At 40.7% G+C, this 19,862-nt stretch overlaps 4 non-coding genes and 1 pseudogene across 4 annotated transcripts; all 5 read right to left on the bottom strand.

The window, feature by feature from the left end:
- Nucleotides 1-53: 53 nt before the first annotated feature.
- On the bottom strand, nt 54-232 carry LOC120285576. Its single transcript, XR_005544829.1, has one exon. It is a non-coding gene; the product is annotated as a 5.8S ribosomal RNA (ribosomal RNA).
- Nucleotides 233-921: 689 nt separating this feature from the next.
- On the bottom strand, nt 922-2,916 carry LOC120285578. The gene has a single exon (XR_005544831.1). It is a non-coding gene; the product is annotated as a small subunit ribosomal RNA (ribosomal RNA).
- Nucleotides 2,917-6,539: 3,623 nt separating this feature from the next.
- LOC120285574 lies at nt 6,540-15,915 on the bottom strand (annotated as a pseudogene).
- Nucleotides 15,916-16,309: 394 nt separating this feature from the next.
- Nucleotides 16,310-16,488, bottom strand: LOC120285575. The gene has a single exon (XR_005544828.1). It is a non-coding gene; the product is annotated as a 5.8S ribosomal RNA (ribosomal RNA).
- Nucleotides 16,489-17,177: 689 nt separating this feature from the next.
- Nucleotides 17,178-19,172, bottom strand: LOC120285570. The gene has a single exon (XR_005544825.1). It is a non-coding gene; the product is annotated as a small subunit ribosomal RNA (ribosomal RNA).
- Between the last annotated feature and the right edge of the window lie 690 nt (nt 19,173-19,862).

The raw sequence follows: 19,862 nt of genomic DNA, 5'->3' as shown, positions 1-19,862 counted from the left end.
ATATACCATATGCTTATAAAAAATTTATAAACAACTTAATTAGCATAGTCTTACAACCCTCAACCATATGTAGTCCAAGCAGCACTATAAAATTAATTAAAGTACATAACAGCATGGACTGCGATATGCGTTCAAAATGTCGATGTTCATGTGTCCTGCAGTTCACACGATGACGCACAGTTTGCTGCGTTCTTCATCGACCCATGAGCCGAGTGATCCACCGCTTAGAGTTTTATAATTCATTTTTATATAATGTCAATATTGTTTTTATTGAAAGAAATTAAAAATACACCATTTTACTGGCATATATCAATTCCTTCAATAAATTTATTTTTATACCTAAAATAAATGTTGCGAAATGTCTTAGTTTCATATAAGCATTATGTATCATAATAATCTGGTTATGGTTTGCTATTTTGGGTGACACATACTGCAAAATTTATATAAAACATTAACCTGATGGATGACAGGTACAAACATTGTATATTTTAGGTTGTTGCATTAGCCAACGTATGCTCATAACATAGATGAACAATACATATTCGCAACGCGTGTATATTATGGTCCATATACACACAAACTTATTTCGATTACCACATTCAAAATTATTTTAATTTTAATTCGACTTCCACTTTCGAATTTAGTTTAGTTTCTTCGATTTCCATTTTCGAGAATTTGTTTTTATAGGAAACGCCGTTGTTGTAGTAAGTACTGCCACAAATACGCACAACAACATTAATAATGTTAAAGTCTTTTTATGAGGTTGCCAAGCCCCACATATAAATAAAATAAAAGCCATCTACATTTTATTTTCACTTTAACTTTTGATTCCGTAGAATCATTTTGTAATATTTTTATTTTGGTAAATTGTATTTATTTGTATTATAACAAATGTTTATTAACGGTAAGGATATTATACAATAATGATCCTTCCGCAGGTTCACCTACGGAAACCTTGTTACGACTTTTACTTCCTCTAAATAATCAAGTTCGGTCAACTTTTGCGAAACAACCGTAACACGCAAGGCGTCACAGTGATCACGTCCGGAGACCTCACTAAATAATTCAATCGGTAGTAGCGACGGGCGGTGTGTACAAAGGGCAGGGACGTAATCAATGCGAGTTAATGACTCACACTTACTGGGAATTCCAAGTTCATGTGAACAGTTTCAGTTCACAATCCCAAGCATGAAAGTGGTTCAGCGGTTTACCCGGACCTCTCGGTCTAGGAAATACACGTTGATACTTTCATTGTAGCGCGCGTGCAGCCCAGGACATCTAAGGGCATCACAGACCTGTTATTGCTCAATCTCATTATTGCTAGACGCAATTTGTCCATTTAAGAAGCTAGTGTCCTTATAATGGGACAAACCAACAGGTACGGCTCCACTTACATAAACACATTCAAACACAATAAACATTTTACTGCCACCATGAATGAAGGCTACATAAGCTTCAGCACCATAATCCTGAAGATATCTATTTAATATATTTGAGTCTCGTTCGTTATCGGAATTAACCAGACAAATCACTCCACGAACTAAGAACGGCCATGCACCACCACCCATAGATTCGAGAAAGAGCTATCAATCTGTCTTACACACTTATGTTCGGACCTGGTAAGTTTTCCCGTGTTGAGTCAAATTAAGCCGCAGGCTCCACTCCTGGTGGTGCCCTTCCGTCAATTCCTTTAAGTTTCAGCTTTGCAACCATACTTCCCCCGGAGCCCAAAAGCTTTGGTTTCCCGGGAAGCGACTGAGAGAGCCATAAAAGTAGCTACACCCAATTGCTAGCTGGCATCGTTTATGGTTAGAACTAGGGCGGTATCTGATCGCCTTCGAACCTCTAACTTTCGTTCTTGATTAATGAAAACATCTTTGGCAAATGCTTTCGCTTAAGTTAGTCTTACGACGGTCCAAGAATTTCACCTCTCGCGTCGTAATACTAATGCCCCCAAACTGCTTCTATTAATCATTACCTCTTGATCTGAAAACCAATGAAAGCAGAACAGAGGTCTTATTTCATTATCCCATGCACAGAATATTCAGGCATTTGAAGCCTGCTTTAAGCACTCTAATTTGTTCAAAGTAATAGTACCGGCCCACAATAACACTCGTTTAAGAGCACTAGTGCAGGTTTTTAAATAGGAGGAACATATGAAAAAATACAAGTATTTAATCACATATAAGAACTCCACCGGTAATACGCTTACATACATAAAGGTATAGTACTAACCACAATTGTAAGTTGTACTACCCGTATGAAGCACAAGTTCAACTACGAACGTTTTAACCGCAACAACTTTAATATACGCTATTGGAGCTGGAATTACCGCGGCTGCTGGCACCAGACTTGCCCTCCAATTGGTCCTTGTTAAAGGATTTAAAGTGTACTCATTCCAATTACAGGGCCTCGGATATGAGTCCTGTATTGTTATTTTTCGTCACTACCTCCCCGAGCTGGGAGTGGGTAATTTACGCGCCTGCTGCCTTCCTTAGATGTGGTAGCCGTTTCTCAGGCTCCCTCTCCGGAATCGAACCCTGATTCCCCGTTACCCGTTGCAACCATGGTAGTCCTAGATACTACCATCAAAAGTTGATAGGGCAGACATTTGAAAGATCTGTCGTCGGTACAAGACCATACGATCTGCATGTTATCTAGAGTTCAACCAATATAACGATCTTGCGATCGCTTGGTTTTAGCCTAATAAAAGCACATGTCCCATAAGGTTCATGTTTTAATTGCATGTATTAGCTCTAGAATTACCACAGTTATCCAAGTAACTGTTAACGATCTAAGGAACCATAACTGATATAATGAGCCTTTTGCGGTTTCACTTTTAATTCGTGTGTACTTAGACATGCATGGCTTAATCTTTGAGACAAGCATATAACTACTGGCAGGATCAACCAGAATAATGTTTTTCCTTCATATTCCATTCATATTTTTTGAATCGAAATAAGCAATATAATAGATATATGGATTTTTCACTTTATATAATTCCATGATTTTTATTATATTGAATAAAATTCAATATTTCGCCTTTGGGTAAAATTTTAAATATATATTTATAAGTAAAATATCCATTCGATTACGGCCATTTTTATATAGCATTCGTAATCCATAATTTCATTTTTAATTTATACTTGTTTTACCAATATAACAAGAATTTCATATAATTATTGTAATATATATGTTTCTATAATTATATCTTTTTATATATACATATTTCATTATAAAATATCATTTTATTTCCAACATACATAATTATTGTATCCACACATGTACAATTTTTGTTTAACCAATATAAATATTAAGTTAAATCATTTGCATTTTGAAGATAAATTTAAAATTTATCTCTTTTCATATATCTCTCTGGTAATATATAACATAAAACCAAGCGCATATGATAATATTTCCACATTTAATATATAATTTTATATTTCTTTCATAAGAATCCATATTTGTATTATACCGTAACGATATAATAATCCAACTATACGGCAGGTAATAAATAAATATTTGCCTGCCTCCAAAAATTAACGATAATATATGGAAACGATTTGTTATTCTATATATAATAGAAACTTGACTTTTGTTTCAACGATATTATCTAAAAAGCGTATATTCCTATTATCCGCGGAGCCAAGTCCCGTGTTCTATAGAACTGAGAAACAAATTTGTACGGATAATAATATACTTTATTGTATGTAACCAATATAAACATAATCCGAAATAAATATTTCGAATAATGCGGGAGGTCGGCAACCACTGCCTACCTATAGTAGTTTTTGAACCCGCTGTCGTCAAAGCGGGTATTTTCAATTCCGTTTGCCACCCAACATACGGGCTATTCTCTTATATATTAAGAGATTATATGAACATTTCATTTTTTTTTCCATTATTCATATATAATATGATTATTTTTTTCTTTATACATATAATACATATTAATTTTCATATGTTTATTATTTAATTTACTCATATTATTGCCAAAATCATATGAATACATAAGTTTTGAACAATATGAGAGGTCGGCAACCACTGCCTACCTATAGTAGTTTTTGAACCCTCTGTCGTAATTCCGGTCGTTTACACTACTATACCCTCTCCCTATAATGGCTTTTCTCTATAATACTAAGAGAATGTGGGAATATTTCAGCATTTTTTTCCTTATACATATAATAATTAATCATTTTCATATGTATATTATTTAATTTACTCATATAATTCCCAAAATCATATGAATTCATAAGTTTTGAACAATATGAGAGGTCGGCAACCACTGCCTACCTATAGTAGTTTTTGAACCCTCTGTCGTAATTCCGGTCGTTTACACTACTATACCCTCTCACTATAATGGCTTTTCTCTATAATACTGAGAGAATGTGGGAATATTTCAGCATTTTTTCCCTTATACATATAATAATTAATCATTTTCATATGTATATTATTTAATTTACTCATATAATTGCCAAAATCATATGAATACATAAGTTTTGAACAATATAAGAGGTCGGCAACCACTGCCTACCTATAGTAGTTTTTGAACCCTCTGTCGTAATTCCGGTCGTTTACACTACTATACCCTCTCACTATAATGGCTTTTCTCTATAATACTGAGAGAATGTGGGAATATTTCAGCATTTTTTCCCTTATACATATAATAATTAATCATTTTCATATGTATATTATTTAATTTACTCATTTAATTGCCAAAATCATATGAATACATAAGTTTTGAACAATATGAGAGGTCGGCAACGGTCTTTCCTCTATAATACTAAGATAATATGGGAATATTTCAGCATTTTTTCCCTTATACATATAATAATTAATCATTTTCATAAGTATATTATTTAATTTACTCGTATATAATTGCCAAAATCCTATGAACACATAAGAGAATACAATATGAGAGGTCGGCGCAACCATAATATAGTAGTTGATGACGAGGTGTTTGGCAACTTGATACAATTCTTTAAAGTCTTTATATCAAAAAATATATGATAGGGACAATATCATATGCGTCACTAAATTGATGACGAGGTGTTTGGCAACTTGACACAATTCATTAAAAGTTTTTATATTAATTATATGATAGGGACAATATCATATGCGTCACTAAATTGATGACGAGGTGTTTGGCAACTTGACACAATTCATTAAAATTCTTTATATTAATTATATGATAGGGACAATATCATATGCGTCACTAAATTGATGACGAGGTGTTTGGCAACTTGACACAATTCATTAAAGTCTTTATATTAATTATATGATAGGGACAATATCATATGCGTCACTAAATTGATGACGAGGTGTTTGGCAACTTGACACAATTCATTAAAGTCTTTATATTAATTATATGATATGGACAATATCATATGCGTCACTAAATTGATGACGAGGTGTTTGGCAACTTGATACAATTCTTTAAAGTCTTTATATCAAAAATTATATGATAGGGACAATATCATATGCGTCACTAAATTGATGACGAGGTGTTTGGCAACTTGACACAATTCATTAAAGTCTTTATATTAATTATATGATATGGACAATATCATATGCGTCACTAAATTGATGACGAGGTGTTTGGCAACTTGACACAATTCATTAAAGTCTTTATATTAATTATATGATAGGGACAATATCATATGCGTCACTAAATTGATGACGAGGTGTTTGGCAACTTGACACAATTCATTAAAGTCTTTATATTAATTATATGATATGGACAATATCATATGCGTCACTAAATTGATGACGAGGTGTTTGGCAACTTGATACAATTCTTTAAAGTCTTTATATCAAAAATTATATGATAGGGACAATATCATATGCGTCACTAAATTGATGACGAGGTGTTTGGCAACTTGACACAATTCATTAAAGTCTTTATATTAATTATATGATATGGACAATATCATATGCGTCACTAAATTGATGACGAGGTGTTTGGCAACTTGATACAATTCTTTAAAGTCTTTATATCAAAAATTATATGATAGGGACAATATCATATGCGTCACTAAATTGATGACGAGGTGTTTGGCAACTTGACACAATTCATTAAAGTCTTTATATTAATTATATGATATGGACAATATCATATGCGTCACTAAATTGATGACGAGGTGTTTGGCAACTTGATACAATTCTTTAAAGTCTTTATATCAAAAATTATATGATAGGGACAATATCATATGCGTCACTAAATTGATGACGAGGTGTTTGGCAACTTGACACAATTCATTAAAATTCTTTATATTAATTATATGATAGGGACAATATCATATGCGTCACTAAATTGATGACGAGGTGTTTGGCAACTTGACACAATTCATTAAAGTCTTTATATTAATTATATGATAGGGACAATATCATATGCGTCACTAAATTGATGACGAGGTGTTTGGCAACTTGATACAATTCTTTAAAGTCTTTATATCAAAAATTATATGATAGGGACAATATCATATGCGTCACTAAATTGATGACGAGGTGTTTGGCTACAGGAAAAAATCATTTATTTATCGAATCATCAAGCAAAGGATAAGCTTCAGTGGATCGCAGTATGGCAGCTGCTCAACCACTTACAACACCTTGCCTGTTACAAAAGTCGTTTACAATTGATTCTAGGCTTTGTCATTGTATTAAATAATGCTTTTATATGTAACTAGCGCGGCATCAGGTGATCGAAGATCCTCCTAATTTACTATGTTACAAATTACATTGGCATCACATCCATTGTCGTTTATAAAATAAATTATAAACTTTAAATGGTTTAGAAGCCATACAATGCAAATTGCCCCTTATTTATCATTGCAGTCCAGCACGGATACGACCTTAGAGGCGTTCAGGCATAATCCAACGGACGTAGCGTCATACCACTGTTCGCTCGAACAAGTATTGTGCCATTGGTCCGTACCTGCGGTTCCTCTCGTACTACGCAGGAATGCTGTCGCAACAACGTTTTGTCATTAGTAGGGTAAAACTAACCTGTCTCACGACGGTCTAAACCCAGCTCACGTTCCCTTGCATGGGTGAACAATCCAACGCTTGGTGAATTTTGCTTCACAATGATAGGAAGAGCCGACATCGAAGGATCAAAAAGCGACGTCGCTATGAACGCTTGGCCGCCACAAGCCAGTTATCCCTATGGTAACTTTTCTGACACCTCTTGTTAAAAACTCTTTAAACCAAAAGGATCGATAGGCCGAGCTTTTGCTGTCCCTGTGTGTACTGAACACCGAGATCAAGTCAGCATTTGCCCTTTTGCTCTATGTGTGGTTTCTGTCCGCACTGAGCTGGCCTTGGGACACCTCCGTTATTATTTGAGAGATGTACCGCCCCAGTCAAACTCCCTACCTGGCAATGTCCTTGAATTGGATCATACCTGAGTAATTGGAGTTATACCAAATTTTCAAATCAAAAATACATAAATGCATCGTTTTATTAAAGAATTTGTTTGCGATTATATAACAAACTCGTGATACTTTGATCAAGAAGCTTGCATCAAAACCCAATACCATAAGATATAATAAATATATCCGTATAATGGCTAGGAAATGATACACGTTCCATTTAATCAAGTAAGTAAGGAAACAATAAGAGTAGTGGTATTTCATTGACGATACCAAACCGAGGTCTAATATCTCCCACTTATTCTACACCTCTTATGTCTCCTTACACTGCCAGATTAGAGTCAAGCTCAAAAGGGTCTTCTTTCCCCGCTAATTATTCCAAGCCCGTTCCCTTGGCTGTGGTTTCGCTAGATAGTAGATAGGGACAGTGACTTTCGGACCTCTCCGAACTTGTTTTACGTGGCGTGTTCCACACTGAAGGGATTACAACCACGACACCCTGAACACCCACTAGTGGTGCATGTATCAACATGGTGCATGAGTCTGGATACGCCAGACAAGCGTCCCGGACTGGAAGCTATAGCTATGTACATAGCGACCACCCCGGTAGCAATTCGAGTACTTGCTTGCCGGGCAAGCACTCCCCCTTGCTGAGGAGCGAGATCTACCTAAAATCTCTACTGATCTCTGGGTCACAGCACCCGAGTTTTGCGCAACCAGCACCGCAACTCAAACGTCGAACACGAAGGCTCTACCCGCGATATGGGTACCAACCACAGCCACCACGATACTCCCACCAGGGGGCCTACCTCAATGTGCAGTCTTGGATAGCTGCACAACCCGTGGTACCGAAAGAGAGGCTCGGTGGGCCTCCTCCTTTTGCTCCGACAAGCACGGTTAGAGGAACCTATCACTATATTAGTCGCCTCTTACGACAAGCAATAGCGGCTGTGGAAGTATTCTCGCCCGCTAACCACACGGCGAAGTTTTGGGCTAAACGCCCCTCCTCCTACGGAACACCTCGTCCGCAAACTCTGCCAGCTGTTGAGTCCTCTGTTGATCTTCCAGGATTCTATCGAAGGTCCAGTTTTCGCCAAGGCGCTGCACTCCAAGTCCATCGAGGTTCCGCAAATCTGCATATAGGGGGCAGGCGCACAATATGTGCATCCAATCCTCATATGGATCTCCACAAGCGCAAGCAGTGGTATCGCTGAGGGCTCTCCCTTGCAAAAATGCGTTAAACGACCCGTGGCCTGTCAGCAGGTAAGACGTCCTCATCGAGAATCCAAAGCTTGGATTCCGATAGGCAAGAGTGACGTATGGGATGAACTTGTGCGTCACCCGTCCTGGCTCGCTGTCGTCATCCCATCTATTCTGCCAATTCTGCAGTAAGCACTCTTCTAGGCGCGTCTTCCTCTGCTTCCAGCTTAGACACGTAGTGTCCTCGTCGTATAGCCAGTCGTTCTCCTCCAGCGGGTATCCACGCTTCAGCTTGTATTTGACCGCTAGAAACTTAGCAGCCAAGTCAAGCGGGGGAGCTCCACCAAGTACCTGCAATGCCACTGTGGACACAGTTCGGCACACCGAAAGGCTTCCAAGCAGGATTAGCCTCTGGCAGGAAGCTAGTCTTCTCCGGGCGGCTACTTGCTCGGCGGTGTCATACCATACCGGGGCACCAAACAGCACACAAGGTGCCATGAGTCCGTCATATATGGTCCGCCTGGCTCGAGGACTGAAGCCCCAGTCTGCTCGAAGCACACGCGCCAATGCTCCAACGACTCCGGTCATTCGCTGGCGAAGCGAAGCTATGTGCGTGAGGAATTTCATTCCTTCACTGACCGTGATGCCAAGGTACCGACAGCTACGCACATACGGAAGGTTCGCTCCAGCAAACCTCACCGTAGGCGCACGTCTCAAGGCACCTTTCAGCAGCATTATTACCGTCTTGCTGGTCGAGACGGCAACGCCAACTTCCGCTCCCCACGCTTCTACGATGGACATCAGCTGTGCACCTTTTTCCTCTAGCATAGCTCGGGAATTTCCCTCGACGAGAAGCAGCAAGTCATCCGCGTATGCACTCAGCTGGCAATACGGCTGGAGACGCTGAAGCAGTACATCCATCAGTATGTCCCAGATAAATGGGCCACTGATTGATCCCTGCGGGCAGCCTCTAGTTACCGGTACATCCACAGTACCGAAACTGCTTCGGATCACTGCTCTTCGGCCGGAGAAAAAGCTCTGCCACAAGCCCATCTCCCGGCATCCCAAGTCGGCTAGTCGGCGGAGTGCAGCACTCCATTCGACGTTGTCGAATGCTCCTTTGAAGTCCACGAATGTGCCGAGCACGTATTGCGCCGGGCTGGCACCAACACTGCTCTTCACGTGCCTCCAAGCATCCTCCACACATCGTCCTTGGCGAAATCCAAACTGCCATCTGCAGCCTTCCGGAAGAACTTCTCTCACACGATTCACCATGATGGCCTCGAGCACCTTACCAAAGACTGGTAGCAAGCATATTCCTCTATATGAGGAGGGCTCACACTTGTCCTTATCTGGCCCTTTGAGCAGCGAGACAACTCGTGGGCACTTCCATTCGGCGGGAAAATATCCTAATCGGATGCATCGGGAAAACAACGATGCAAGGTGCTCGGGTATGGCGCGCCAGACTGCCTTGCAGATAGTGCCATTGATGCCGTCCAAGCCGGGAGAGCGCCTGCTCTTCAACCGGGCAACACATGCATCAACCTCGAATACTTCGAGGGCCGGTGGGACTTCCTCCGCGATGGCAGTCGGTGCTTCGGACTCCGCAACTGGGAAGAAATTGCGGAGGAGCACTCGTGCACAGTCACCCCAATCAGTGATCATCTCGCCATTCACGCGGAGGCACCCAATCTCCGTGCACTTCCTGCGGCCTCGGCAAATCTTGTAGACGCGCCCCCATGGGTCGTCGGCATGATCTCCCACGAAGCGTTTCCAGTCATCCATTTTCGCCCTCCAAATGAGCTTCTTGTAGTTGGCTGAGGCCCGCCTCAGCTCGGCCACTACACGCTCTATAGCGGCACCGTCATCACGACGCCTTCCATCTTGGAGTAGGCGACGAAGTCTCCGGACTTCGCGCCTTGCATCGCAGAGGTCGGCAGTCCACCAACGTGCTCTCCTGTTGGGCGATCGAATTGACTTTCTTCCCAGCGCAATATCACATACATTATGTACTATACTGCGCAGGGTCGAAACTTGCTGGTCCAACGGCGACTCTGAGAAGTTTTCCGGAAGTTCGGCTGTTCTACTCACCATTTCCTCCTTGAACAATCGCCAACGTGCATTGGAGAAGTTCCAGGACGGCACAGGAGCTATGCTCTCAACTGCGCGCGCGGTAGTTGGTTCGGCCACAACAGTAATGATGTTGTGGTCACTCAATTCCCACTCGTCCACTCTCCACTCATATGTGGCCCACATAGATGCTGCCTCATTGACGATTGTCACGTCGATATCGCTTGTAGCTCTGTGATTATCGAACGTGTACACCTCTGTTGACTGGTTTAGGGCGGCGACTCTTGCCTCCAGCATCCACTCTGACAGCAGCTCACCCCGTCTGTAGTTAGCTTGCCCCTCGGCATGACGAGAGAGTTTGCTAAGCCACATGGGGGACACTGCATTCGCGTCGAGGCCCAGGATTGCGGGGGTTCTGCTGGCCTGCAGCAGGACCGCATCCATGTACCGGAGGTACGGTTCCAGAGGTGCATCAAACTGGCAGTATGCGGCGCAAAGGAAGATGGAGCCAAAACTCCCTTTAACGACCAGACATACGCCATAATCTGTGGTGAGGGTCTCCACTGGCATACAGATGGCTTCCTGGTGATCCACTAGGATGGCTGCCTTCCCTCGCCGATCGATGAAAATTCTCATTCCTTCAGGCAGCACATCCATTCCGCGCCCGCCGAGATACGGCTCCTGCACCAGCGCGAACATAGACTCCGATCTCCTGAGTCGGACTCCGAGCTCGATGGTCGCAGCTCGGCCTCGGCCACAGTTCGCTTGGATGAAGCTAAACATTAGTGTCTAGCTTGCACCCTCGCCAGCAACGCCCCGTATATCGGGCAAACGCTCGAGAGCATGTGATGCCCCGAGGGTTGCCCTCTGTGGCGGCAGTTCCGGCAGTCCACCGGGTTTTGGCACTTTGCCGCAGTGTGGCCTTGTTGCCCGCACTGACGGCAGACACTGTCCTTCTGCCGGCATTCGCTGACCTTGTGGTCGAAACCCACGCATCTGTGGCAGGCGTATGTGCGGACCTGTGATCGGCATCGGAACGAAAACCACTTGATGTAGACACGACCTACATCAAGCTTCGCCATCGCCCGGTCGTCCACCTCTAGCGTCACATTTACTGTGGCGCCGTCGGCTACCGACCACGCCTTGGTCACCAGGTGCACAGACTTCTTAATTGGGACAGATTCATTTCGCTGTCGAAGTTGTTCTCGTGGAGCTCCTTCATAAACTCCTCAGGGCCGATAGCCGTGTCGACGTCATAGACGACGACCTTCGGCTTCTCGGCCGCATTCCGTGCCACATTTAGCCCAACCTCGGCGAATCTTTTGGAAGCTACCAACTTCTGCAGCTCTCCAACCGAAGGAGTACGAATGATCGCACCACCACCTCGACGGAGCTCACGGACCTCGTGTACTCTGACTCCGAGAGAGGGTGCAACCATCGTTCGCACCTTTTCCGCTATGGCTTTCCCCGATAGCGCAGGGTCGTCGCACTTCACCACCGCTGACCACGTCTCGCGGATCTTGGTGGTCCGCGGGGCAGCGGTGGGTGCAACCTGCTGCATCTGGGGAGCATTAACGGCCGTATTTTTCAACGGATTCGACGACGGCGGCGGCGGTGGCGGCATAGCAAGCCGCGTCTCCAGCTCTCCACACCGGAGCATTAACGCTAAGACCAGCTCATCGTAGCGGCTGATAGCATACGAGAGCTCTTCGGTGTCCACTTCTCCTAGTCTGCGGAAGCTGCTTCTCACCATGCGCTGTGTGGCCGACAGCTCTGCCATCATGGCTGCTTGCCCAGCGCGGGCGGCAGCGGTGGCGGCAGTGGCAGTGGTGGCAACAATTTTAGCAGCAGTGGAAACGGCGGAGACAGCAGTGTGGTCGGCAGCAGGGGCAGCAGCAGGGGCAGCAGTAGGATCAACAGCGGTGGCAGCAGCGTGGGGAGGGGCAGCATCGATGGCAGCGTTTGCCGTAGCCGCCCGGGCGTCCTCCAGCGACGAAAACGGCTCCTCCAGTACCCCAACGGGTTCTGGCACTCCATTCGCTGACAGGGCAACCAATTTCGGCTGCGTTGGCGCCGAGCTCTTAGATGCCAGGTGGCTTCTGCGCCTGCCTCGTTTAGACTTCCTCGAGGCACTACTTCCGCTCAAGGCACTCGCGCTACTGTCGCTCTCCATCGGCATAACTACGATGGTGGCTCCACCTACCGTCGACGCCAGCAACTCGTTTGCTCGCTGACAAAAGGTAGTTGCTTTGGAACTCGAGCTCCACCTATCGGTAGAGTCTGGTAGCACTAAAGCTCTCCCTAGACACAAACCTTAGCAGTGACAGACACCAAAAGCTTTGCGACAGCTGATCAAAAAGCTTACTCGAAAAAACTTACTCGTAAGCTCGCCTCGCAGCACGTGCTGAATGGAAAATTTGCAATAATTAATCGCTAATTACTTCCAAACCGCTTGTTTATAACACACGAAAATTAGCACACGACTTTCGCGGAGCACTAATTCACCGATTTTATTACTTTCCAAACACGGAAAACCAAGTTCTTCGCAATCTGTACACGAGCGCAACGAAAACACGTCCGTCGTTAATCCATTCATGCGCGTCACTAATTAGATGACGAGGCATTTGGCTACCTTAAGAGAGTCATAGTTACTCCCGCCGTTGACCCGCGCTTACTTGAATTTCTTCACTTTGACATTCAGAGCACTGGGCAGAAATCACATTGTGTCAACACCCGCTAGGGCCATCACAATGCTTTGTTTTAATTAGACAGTCGGATTCCCCAAGTCCGTGCCAGTTCTGAATTGATTGTTAATTGATAATCGTTATAATTGATAAGAACTAATTGGTTTAACCCAAATAGTATTCTTAAAAATTTTAGCAAGAAAGTTCCACAATTGGCTACGTAACTAAACTATCCGGGGAACAAGTAACTAACATAAATGCTAGAAACTCTATTTACCCAGAACGAGCACATAAACCATGTTATTGTTTCCCAATCAAGCCCGACTATCTCAATCTTCAGAGCCAATCCTTATCCCGAAGTTACGGATCTAATTTGCCGACTTCCCTTACCTACATTATTCTATCGACTAGAGACTCTTCACCTTGGAGACCAGCTGCGGATATTGGTACGGCCTGTTGAGAAGTTTGCGTGTCCCCACCATAAATTTTCAAGGTCCGAGGAGAAAATATCGACACAACAGTATATGTCATGCTCTTCTAGCCCATCTACCATATCTCTCTGCGAAAGACTTCCATGGTAGTACGGCTATAAAACAGAAAAGAAAACTCTTCCGATATCTCTCGACGGCTTCTTTATGGTCGTTCCTGTTGCCAGGATGAGCACGAGGCCCATATTTAATAACAAACGGATACTCAACAGGTTACGGAATTGGAACCGTATTCCCTTTCGTTCAAAATTATTCAAGTGTATTATATTCGCTTTGTTTATATAGTTAGGCATTTTTGTTTTACTTGAAAATTTTCGGCTTTCGCCTTGAACTTAGGACCGACTAACTCGTGATCAACCACTGTTCACACGAAACCCTTCTCCACTTCAGTCCTCCAAGGTCTCATTCGATTATTTGCTACTACCACCAAGATCTGTACCAATGGCAGCTCCATGCAGGCTTACGCCAAACACTTCTACGCATACCATTGTACCTTCCTACTCACTAAAGTTTCAAAATTTATATCACAAGTAATATAAATCATCTACTTTAGCGGTAATGTATAGGTATACAACTTAAGCGCCATCCATTTTAAGGGCTAGTTGCTTCGGCAGGTGAGTTGTTACACACTCCTTAGCGGATTTCGACTTCCATGATCACCGTCCTGCTGTTTTAAGCAACCAACGCCTTTCATGGTATCTGCATGAGTTGTTAATTTGGGCACCGTAACATTACGTTTGGTTCATCCCACAGCGCCAGTTCTGCTTACCAAAAGTGGCCCACTGGGCACATTATATCATAACCTTGAACTTCATATCAAGAAAGTTAAGGTTCTTACCCATTTAAAGTTTGAGAATAGGTTAAGATCGTTTCGACCCTAAGGCCTCTAATCATTCGCTTTACCAGATAAGATTATTTTATATAATATTAAAATGCACCAGCTATCCTGAGGGAAACTTCGGAAGGAACCAGCTACTAGATGGTTCGATTGGTCTTTCGCCCCTATACTCAATTCTGACAATCGATTTGCACGTCAGAACTGTTTCGGTCTTCCATCAGGGTTTCCCCTGACTTCAACCTGATCAAGTATAGTTCACCATCTTTCGGGTCACAGCATATATGCTCAAGGTACGTTCCAGTTAGAGGCATAAATAATATAAATATACATTATACATAACTATATAGAACGCCCCGGGATTGTGTTAATTAGCTATAAATAGCTAAAAAACTAATCCCATTATTAGTCAAGTTAATTACGCTATTAGGTTTACATCCCAATAACTTGCACATATGTTAGACTCCTTGGTCCGTGTTTCAAGACGGGTCCCGAAGGTATCCTGAATCTTTCGCATTGTTAATCATACAAGAGCATATAATAAACACAAAAATCAATGATAATTATGCCATTATATAATTCCGAAAAATTAACGCTCTGTAATAATATAAATCTATCAGCACTTTATCAAATTAATAACATTTATTCTGTGTTAAAATGCAAGCAATTTAATTGGAATAAACTATAAGTTATATTTTATGATAAATTTGGGATATGCTAATAGATTACAATGTCCTTATATGGAAAAAATGCACATTATTCTTAATAATATTATTTAAATATTACAATTTTAATGATGAATTTTCCATAACGGATATTCAGGTTCATCGGGCTTAACCTCTAAGCAGTTTCACGTACTGTTTAACTCTCTATTCAGAGTTCTTTTCAACTTTCCCTCACGGTACTTGTTTACTATCGGTCTCATGGTTATATTTAGTTTTAGATGGAGTTTACCACCCACTTAGTGCTGCACTATCAAGCAACACGACTCTTTGGAAACATCATCTAGTAATCATTAACGTTATACGGGCCTGGCACCCTCTATGGGTAAATGGCCTCATTTAAGAAGGACTTAAATCATTAATTTCTCATACTAGAATATTGACGCTCCATACACTGCATCTCACATTTGCCATATAGACAAAGTGACTTAGTGCTGAACTGTTTTCTTTTCGCTCGCCGCTACTAAGAAAATCCTTGTTAGTTTCTTTTCCTCCCCTAATTAATATGCTTAAATTCAGGGGGTAGTCCCATATGAGTTGAGGTTGTATATATAACTATATTTTGCCATAAATTCTTTATATATAAATGATAAAACAATCAATTAAATTCGTTATAAATAGTTCCAATAGTTCTTGTAAGCAAAGTTATTTTTTATCCATTTAACGAACCAACGAAGAATAATAACATAACCAAGTTTTTTTTTTTTCGAATCATTAATAAGAGACAATTCTAGATGAAAAATATTTCAATTTTTTATGCTAGACATTTCTCAGTATTATTTGATTGAAAAAGAAAATATTTCTCTTCGTTTTTCACATTCAAATGTGAGATAATGTTTTTCATTTCTTTTTTAATATTATGAATAAAATCATTATTTAATCCAATAATATACCATATGCTTATAAAAAATTTATAAACAACTTAATTAGCATAGTCTTACAACCCTCAACCATATGTAGTCCAAGCAGCACTATAAAATTAATTAAAGTACATAACAGCATGGACTGCGATATGCGTTCAAAATGTCGATGTTCATGTGTCCTGCAGTTCACACGATGACGCACAGTTTGCTGCGTTCTTCATCGACCCATGAGCCGAGTGATCCACCGCTTAGAGTTTTATAATTCATTTTTATATAATGTCAATATTGTTTTTATTGAAAGAAATTAAAAATACACCATTTTACTGGCATATATCAATTCCTTCAATAAATTTATTTTTATACCTAAAATAAATGTTGCGAAATGTCTTAGTTTCATATAAGCATTATGTATCATAATAATCTGGTTATGGTTTGCTATTTTGGGTGACACATACTGCAAAATTTATATAAAACATTAACCTGATGGATGACAGGTACAAACATTGTATATTTTAGGTTGTTGCATTAGCCAACGTATGCTCATAACATAGATGAACAATACATATTCGCAACGCGTGTATATTATGGTCCATATACACACAAACTTATTTCGATTACCACATTCAAAATTATTTTAATTTTAATTCGACTTCCACTTTCGAATTTAGTTTAGTTTCTTCGATTTCCATTTTCGAGAATTTGTTTTTATAGGAAACGCCGTTGTTGTAGTAAGTACTGCCACAAATACGCACAACAACATTAATAATGTTAAAGTCTTTTTATGAGGTTGCCAAGCCCCACATATAAATAAAATAAAAGCCATCTACATTTTATTTTCACTTTAACTTTTGATTCCGTAGAATCATTTTGTAATATTTTTATTTTGGTAAATTGTATTTATTTGTATTATAACAAATGTTTATTAACGGTAAGGATATTATACAATAATGATCCTTCCGCAGGTTCACCTACGGAAACCTTGTTACGACTTTTACTTCCTCTAAATAATCAAGTTCGGTCAACTTTTGCGAAACAACCGTAACACGCAAGGCGTCACAGTGATCACGTCCGGAGACCTCACTAAATAATTCAATCGGTAGTAGCGACGGGCGGTGTGTACAAAGGGCAGGGACGTAATCAATGCGAGTTAATGACTCACACTTACTGGGAATTCCAAGTTCATGTGAACAGTTTCAGTTCACAATCCCAAGCATGAAAGTGGTTCAGCGGTTTACCCGGACCTCTCGGTCTAGGAAATACACGTTGATACTTTCATTGTAGCGCGCGTGCAGCCCAGGACATCTAAGGGCATCACAGACCTGTTATTGCTCAATCTCATTATTGCTAGACGCAATTTGTCCATTTAAGAAGCTAGTGTCCTTATAATGGGACAAACCAACAGGTACGGCTCCACTTACATAAACACATTCAAACACAATAAACATTTTACTGCCACCATGAATGAAGGCTACATAAGCTTCAGCACCATAATCCTGAAGATATCTATTTAATATATTTGAGTCTCGTTCGTTATCGGAATTAACCAGACAAATCACTCCACGAACTAAGAACGGCCATGCACCACCACCCATAGATTCGAGAAAGAGCTATCAATCTGTCTTACACACTTATGTTCGGACCTGGTAAGTTTTCCCGTGTTGAGTCAAATTAAGCCGCAGGCTCCACTCCTGGTGGTGCCCTTCCGTCAATTCCTTTAAGTTTCAGCTTTGCAACCATACTTCCCCCGGAGCCCAAAAGCTTTGGTTTCCCGGGAAGCGACTGAGAGAGCCATAAAAGTAGCTACACCCAATTGCTAGCTGGCATCGTTTATGGTTAGAACTAGGGCGGTATCTGATCGCCTTCGAACCTCTAACTTTCGTTCTTGATTAATGAAAACATCTTTGGCAAATGCTTTCGCTTAAGTTAGTCTTACGACGGTCCAAGAATTTCACCTCTCGCGTCGTAATACTAATGCCCCCAAACTGCTTCTATTAATCATTACCTCTTGATCTGAAAACCAATGAAAGCAGAACAGAGGTCTTATTTCATTATCCCATGCACAGAATATTCAGGCATTTGAAGCCTGCTTTAAGCACTCTAATTTGTTCAAAGTAATAGTACCGGCCCACAATAACACTCGTTTAAGAGCACTAGTGCAGGTTTTTAAATAGGAGGAACATATGAAAAAATACAAGTATTTAATCACATATAAGAACTCCACCGGTAATACGCTTACATACATAAAGGTATAGTACTAACCACAATTGTAAGTTGTACTACCCGTATGAAGCACAAGTTCAACTACGAACGTTTTAACCGCAACAACTTTAATATACGCTATTGGAGCTGGAATTACCGCGGCTGCTGGCACCAGACTTGCCCTCCAATTGGTCCTTGTTAAAGGATTTAAAGTGTACTCATTCCAATTACAGGGCCTCGGATATGAGTCCTGTATTGTTATTTTTCGTCACTACCTCCCCGAGCTGGGAGTGGGTAATTTACGCGCCTGCTGCCTTCCTTAGATGTGGTAGCCGTTTCTCAGGCTCCCTCTCCGGAATCGAACCCTGATTCCCCGTTACCCGTTGCAACCATGGTAGTCCTAGATACTACCATCAAAAGTTGATAGGGCAGACATTTGAAAGATCTGTCGTCGGTACAAGACCATACGATCTGCATGTTATCTAGAGTTCAACCAATATAACGATCTTGCGATCGCTTGGTTTTAGCCTAATAAAAGCACATGTCCCATAAGGTTCATGTTTTAATTGCATGTATTAGCTCTAGAATTACCACAGTTATCCAAGTAACTGTTAACGATCTAAGGAACCATAAGTGATATAATGAGCCTTTTGCGGTTTCACTTTTAATTCGTGTGTACTTAGACATGCATGGCTTAATCTTTGAGACAAGCATATAACTACTGGCAGGATCAACCAGAATAATGTTTTTCCTTCATATTCCATTCATATTTTTTGAATCGAAATAAGCAATATAATAGATATATAGATTTTTCACTTTATATTATTCCATGATTTTTATTATATTGAATAAAATTCAATATTTCGCCTTTGGGTAAAATTTTAAATATATATTTATAAGTAAAATATCCATTCGATTACGGCCATTTTTATATAGCATTCGTAATCCATAATTTCATTTTTAATTCATACTTGTTTTACCAATATAACAAGAATTTCATATAATTATTGTAATATATATGTTTCTATAATTTTATCTTTTTATATATACATATTTCATTATAAAATATCATTTTATTTCCAACATACATAATTATTGTATCCACACATGTACAATTTTTGTTTAACCAATATAAATATTAAGTTAAATCATTTGCATTTTGAAGATAAATTTAAAATTTATCTCTTTTCATATATCTCTCTGGTAATATATAACATAAAACCAAGCGCATATGATAATATTTCCACATTTAATATATAATTTTATATTTCTTTCATAAGAATCCATATTTGTATTATATCCAACCAACCACACCAACACCACCACCACCACAGCTACGACAAACTAGAAGACATGGATACCGACTACACACCTACCAGAAAACCATCTACGGCATACTCATCACAACTCACAGAAGACCTAAAAATAAAA

The sequence above is a fragment of the Drosophila simulans genome, unplaced genomic scaffold (assembly GCF_016746395.2).
Source record: "Drosophila simulans strain w501 unplaced genomic scaffold, Prin_Dsim_3.1 Segkk50_quiver_pilon, whole genome shotgun sequence".
Lineage (NCBI taxonomy): Eukaryota > Metazoa > Arthropoda > Insecta > Diptera > Drosophilidae > Drosophila > Drosophila simulans.
The sequence above is the reverse complement of the archived record's forward strand: the minus strand, read 5'-3'. Positions and strand labels throughout refer to the sequence as shown.